This window comes from Polistes canadensis, unplaced genomic scaffold, assembly GCF_001313835.1.
Source record: "Polistes canadensis isolate GaletaPanama2010 unplaced genomic scaffold, ASM131383v1 scaffold_167, whole genome shotgun sequence".
Classification (NCBI taxonomy): Eukaryota; Metazoa; Arthropoda; class Insecta; order Hymenoptera; family Vespidae; genus Polistes; species Polistes canadensis.
In genome coordinates this window covers 272,737-279,376 of record NW_014569714.1, presented here as the reverse complement: position 1 = coordinate 279,376, position 6,640 = coordinate 272,737, and positions in this window count along the sequence as shown.

Here is a 6,640-nt window from a genome sequence, read left to right as displayed (position 1 = left end):
TTATATATATTTATAGTTTTAGCATAAGGTATATATATATATGTTGATACAGGGGTCATAAATTCTTAATGTATTCAACACGTAAAAACAATTTTGTTTAAACTCAAATGTTATTTGATTTGGATTTTTTTTTTTATTAATATATATATATCTATATAAAAATATAAATCATCATATTTGGTAGAGCAACGGGCACCTTTCGTAAACGAAACAGAATTATTTAAAAAACACAATGATTGGAATAATACGTGTGAGGAATTTTGTTACGACGTTATAACTTGAAAACAAATAAACAATCGGATAACGTTAGAACATTTTTAAAATTATTTTCACGAGTAGAATATACTCTTTAAGTTTAATTCCCCGTTGTATATTTGTTTGTATATAAAAGTGACAGATCACATATGACAAAAAGATTAACTGAGTATAAAGTTTTCTTTTATACTTTTGATAAGAAATTTGTAAACGAGAAAAAGAAAAACTTGAAAAATAAACGACAGATAAATAATACGAAAAAATATCAATTTAATTTACTTTTCATTTTCAAACAAAAAAACGATATAATTCTGTAATATTATTTCTTATATTCTTGATTACACAAATACTACGTATTTTTCTGTGTACGACATCAAATATTATTCGATAATAGAAATTAAATTCATTCGACTGCGAGGAAATAATAGATATCGTTAAAATTTATTTTGAAATTAAATACGATACGTATTCAGGAAATTAAGAATACGGAAGGTAGTGTAGTTATCGTTCGTTTTTTTTCTTTTCTCTTTTTTCTTTCCATTTTTCCTTCTTATTCTTCTTTTCGTTCCGTCGAAACTTTATATAAAAAAAAAAAAAAAAACTTCGAAAGAATCTCTCGATAATCATAAAATACTTGCGGAAATATTCTAATGAAACTTAATCGATCGCTTAATTTATAAAAAACCCCCTGAGAAATAATTCCGTATGTTGAATTTTATTTTATTTTCTTTCCCTTTTTTGTTTTTTTTTTTTTCTTCTTATTCTTCTTCTACTTTTATTCATGAACTTTCAATCTCGATATCGACAAATCTGTTTTATTAGGTTCCCCACAAGTCCGTTGTTTTACAACGATTTAAACAATATTTGAGACGCAAATTGTACACAACACCATTACGAATTCGCAATGGTGGGGTTAAACTTGGAGAAATCGGTCGTAGAAAAGGAAAAAAAGTGCTCGTTTGTTTTCCTCGTGACATTTCCGTTGTTGTTAAACGTTGAAATGAATCAGCAGAAAATTTTATGGAGGGAGAGGGGCGGAGGGGAAAAAAGGGGGGGGGGAGGAAGGCAATAAAATTTACTTTGAAAAAGTAAATCACGTAAAATAAATTCGAAGAGGAAAAAACCGCAATGCCAGAGAAAAAAAATCATTTTTGTCAGTTGAACCAATTAAAAATTAACACACAAGTCTGTATTAAATGAAAAAAAAAGGGAAATAAAAATAATTAAATGATAATAATAATTATAATAAAAATAATTGGATAAAAAAAGAAATGAAAATATATCGATTGAAACAATAATTAAGATTTTTTAATGATGTTATTAGCTTTGTGAAGAAGAACTTTGACGATTCAATCGTTATTATCAAAAGGTAGTCAAAATATCGGAAATCTAATCGTAAAAAAGACATTTCGAGAGGAAATAGGGTAGCGTCGTTAAAATTTAAGAGCCTGACGCTCGTGAATTTTGTTACAAGAAGTTTACTTTCTAAGCATCCTTCAAATAAGTGTGCCGTTATTAGATCATCCTACTATAGAAGTAAATCGTGAGTCAAACTTTTCTATTGTTTTCTTCTTTTCTACAAAAAAAAAAAAAAAAAGAAAAAAAATGTAAACAAAAGACTATACACAAATCAAATAGATAAAGAATTATAAAATCGTAATATTTGAATACATTAGAATTAGATTTTAACAAAATATTGTCTATTACTAATAAAAGTGTCTTAGGAAAATTGGACAGATTGACAAATTTTGTTAGAACGTTTGTTTTGATCTCATAATGTTTCGTTCCTGTTTGATTACGTGTTTTTAATTTAACAGATTTAGAATTAATGATTAACGAATGTGAAGTACAGTTTGTTTTAAGAAAAAAAAAATATAATAATGTATGTCTTTGGAAAAATTTATAAAAAAGATTCAGAACACTAAGGAGATCAATGAGATGAAAACAAACGTTCTAAACAAATTTGTCAACCTGTCCAATTTTCCTTAAGACACACTTTTATTAATAATTATATTTTTCTACGAGATAAACAACTAATTGATTGTTTATTAAATTTTGTTTTCATCTTAACTTTAATTTTTCTAATATTTAAATGTAGATATTTCGTTTCGAATCGTAAAATATGATCTCACTTTTCTTTGAATTTCTTTCAAATACGAATTTAATGATACATCGTAACCGAGATCTTTGCAATTGGAAATAATGTAAGTATTAAACCAAGAGAACCGTTACTTGGTTGATCGTAGATCTGCAACATTCAAGATTTCTCGTATGAGAAATGTTTCCTTCTCTCTTTACCATTAATCCTCATTCACTAAGTTTCTCGTTGGTTCTTACTAAATCATCCTTTACCAACTCTTCCATTTCTATAACCAAGCCTATTTCCCATAAAATCAAGTAATGAAAGGAAATCTCTCTTGCGATGAATTTATTGCAATATATTTCATCATCTTTTTCATTTATATATTTCAAATGAAAAATATAATATTAAGCGGTTTTTGATTTTCTATCAACGTTCACTTTAAAATGTATACACACGTATAATAAATATATGGTTATAAATGTATATAACAAAAGTTCATTTAACATTCATCTCATTTTTTTTCTTCACTTACGTTTAATATTATTTCTCTTATATCGTTTTCTGATATATCGAAAAAAAATAATAATATTGAAATTATTTCTCTTCTATGAAAACTTATCTTCTCATTCGCACTGTAAATAATAATTATTTTGTTTCCAAAACGTGATGAACTTTCGTTTGAAATAAACCAAGAAAGGTGAATGTTTTCTTTTCTTTTTGGGTTTTTACCGAGCCTACAATAACTGGAAATAATACTTCAACGAAATCCGACAAGGATTTATTAAGTTTTATTTACGATATCATTTTCTTTAATATGCGTAACTCATTGTCAGTTAATATTATTTAAAATGCAGAAACGAATTCTAAAAGGAAAAAAGTTGTTGTTGTCGTTTTTGATTATACAAAATGTTGAAATCTTACAAAGTATAAATTTAACCGACTCAACCATAAATTCAGTTGCTATGAATTTTAACATAGAAAAATCTCGTAAGGTAATGGAATAAAATACTGAAGAAAATAAAAAAGGTTGTGCGATTTTAAATCGGATTGTACAATACTTTGATTGACACGACGATGTATCAAAAGAAGATTTTGATATAAATGAAAAACTTTTATACAATATTTTATTCTCTAATGTTAAAAATATTCTCTATATTTAAAATCTAACGCGTTTATCTAATTCATTATAAATGTAAAAGTGTATTTTCAAAAGTAAAATTATAATAATAACAATAAAATATCACTTCTTATTATTATAAAAAAATTCGTATATAAATATTGTATTTTATAATAAGAATTTTAAATTTTACTATTTTTCATATTTGTTAAGCTCTGATTTATATAAATCAGTAACATTTAATTGTAATAAAAATATTTATCTGAAGTCCAAGAAAAAAGCTAATAATGATCACTTTTACATTACGATTCCTTATACATAATAAAATTTAAAAATATCCTATGTTAACATTTGCCTATAGATGGGAGAGGAAGATTAAAAGATTTTTTATATGAATTATTTATTACAACGTATATATTAATATATTATAATGCCGCCTAATGGATATCAATTATTCATCTAAATTGAGATGCATTTATTTTTTAATAAATAAATTCCCCTTTTAATTAATTACTTTCCATTACTTATGAATAACTGTAATAACACGAAAAACATTTTGTTTTACATTCGACTTCATTCGAACGTTTGTTAACAAATAGGAAACAAACAAAAACAGTTTACTTAAGCATTTTTTATTATATTAAATAATACTTCGAATATTATATAATTTCGATTTTTGATATTTGATTAGATGAAAATTTTCAACTAAGTCACCACAGGAAAATTCGAAAAAAATATATTACAGTTTAAACAATCTAAAAATATTGGTAGAATATATTAAAGTATTCGATATACCTGGAATGATTGTTAATTAATTGAAGGAAGTGTATATGGTAGTCTACAAGCATGAAATATATGTTTGAAGTACCATCTTCTTCGAAATCCACCATAAGACTGGCTCATTGTCTTCTATGAATATCAGTTAAAATTCTAATTGTTTATATGACTATCAAGAGAATAAAATTTGATTTACTACGTAAATGATAGTTTTCTTGTATGTATTTTACCTTCGGAAAGTCACATAAACAATAATTAATAAAATAAATTTAACCGACTTTGATAGAGGAGAATGAGTTATTCTAACAGTAGATTTCGAAGAGAACGATACGTCAAATTTGTATTCCGTATTTTTAAACTACAATATAAATTTTTTTCTCGATTATTTAACAATCATTTAAATTATATATCAATTATTCTAAACGTATTTTATTAATATTTAGGATTGTTTAAAATAAAAAAACATTTGTTTTGACGTTTTAGGTCAATAATGAGTTTGGATTGAAAATTTGTATCCAATCAAATATCAGATCGAAATTGTTTAATATTCTCGAAGTATATTAATAGATATATCATTTTTAAATAAATCCATTTTGTGTATTATTCTTACATTAAAAATGTATGTTAAATTGATTATGATTAATTTAAATAAATATATTTATTTATTAAATAACAGAGTATAAAAACAAAGGATAACCAAGACATGAAAAAATAATCTATTCTCGTTGTTTTTACAATTATACCAACATATACGATTAAAATATCAGATAAAAGTATAATAATGTATTTATTTCTATACCGTTTTTCCTTTAAACACTTTACATTAATAATTTTCAATCAAAAATCTAGTAACCCGTAACGATATACAATTTTAATACCACTCACTGTAAATGATATATTTCAAAAATATACCTTTTCAATAATATTATTAAATCAAATTTCAAAGAGATAACCTGACCGAAAACACAAATGAAAAAAACACATTCGACTGCAATGTTAACAAGATTTTCATATAAAAAATTAAATTTAATTTAATTACCTACGATATTATATAATATATATTATGCATATAAAAATGATACTATATGATTTTTAATAAAACTTTATAAAACATTTTTTCAATAGAATATAAAAGATATAAACTAACAAAGTAACACAAACGTAGGAAAAATCGGTCACGTGTTAAGGGATTTTCATATTAAGAAATTAATGACCGTGGACGTACTTTTACAAAGACAGAAAGATAGAAAGAGAGAAAGATAGAAAGAGAGAATGAGAAAAAGAGAGAAAGTGAAAGATAGAAAGAGAAAGAGAGAGTAGGAGAGAAAGAGAAAGAGAAAGAGAGAGAGGAAGTGAAAGATAGAAAGAGAAAGAGAGAGAAGGAGAGAAAGAGAAAGAGAGAGAAAGAGAGAGAAGGAGAGAAAGAGAAAGAGAGAGAAAGTAAAAGATAGAAAGAGAAAGAGAGAGAAGGAGAGAAAGAGAGAGAAGGAGGGAAAGAGAAAGAGAGAGAGAGAAAGACAAAGATAGAAAGAGTAAGAGAGAGAGAGAGAGAGAAAGAGAAAGAAATAGAGAGAGAGAGAGAGAGAGAGAAGGAGAGAAAGAGAGAGAGAAAGAGAAAGATAGAAAGAGTAAGAGAGAGAGAGAGAGAGAGAGAAAGAAATAGAGAGAGAGAGAGAGAGAGAGAGAGAGAGAGAGAGAAGGAGAGAAAGAGAGAGAAAAGAGAGGAAAACGCGAAAAGGGTGCTAAAGGTAAATGTATAAAGGTGAGTGTTCACGAAACTGGCAGTAACACGACTGTACGACACATTATATAACGACATTCGCGAGCGCCGAACCGTGAAGTGTTCTCTTCCGGTCGTGCCGTTGTCCTCGTCCTCGTCCTCGTCCTCTTACAGTACCTATCACCATCATTCTCTCTCTTTCTCTCTCTCTCTCTCTCTCTCTCTTTCTCTGTCTCTTTCTTTCCCTATTTCATCCCTTACTACTCTTGTTAGTGGCTAGCGTTAAATGTGTCTACAAGCCGCACACGACGGACAAAGCGATCCCCGAACGTCGACGTTGACGTCGACAACGACGACGACGACGACGACGACGACGACGACGATGACTACGACGAGGGCTGACGAGCTGTTACGGGGGTTGGCACGTTTTTTAGATAGCCGAAGGTCAACGTTCTTCGTATAAGGGTCGACGCTTAGGACGGGGTTTGTCTACCATCAAACCTCTCTCTCTCTCTTTCTTTCTTACTTTATATAGATGGATAGATAGATGGATAGATGGATAGATAGATAGATGGATAGATAGATTTTCTTCTTGAATTTTTTCATTTTTATTAGGTCAAAGTTCTTCGTATATGAATTGTTGCTTAGGACGAGGTTTGTCTACCCTCTAACCTCTGTCTGTCTCTCT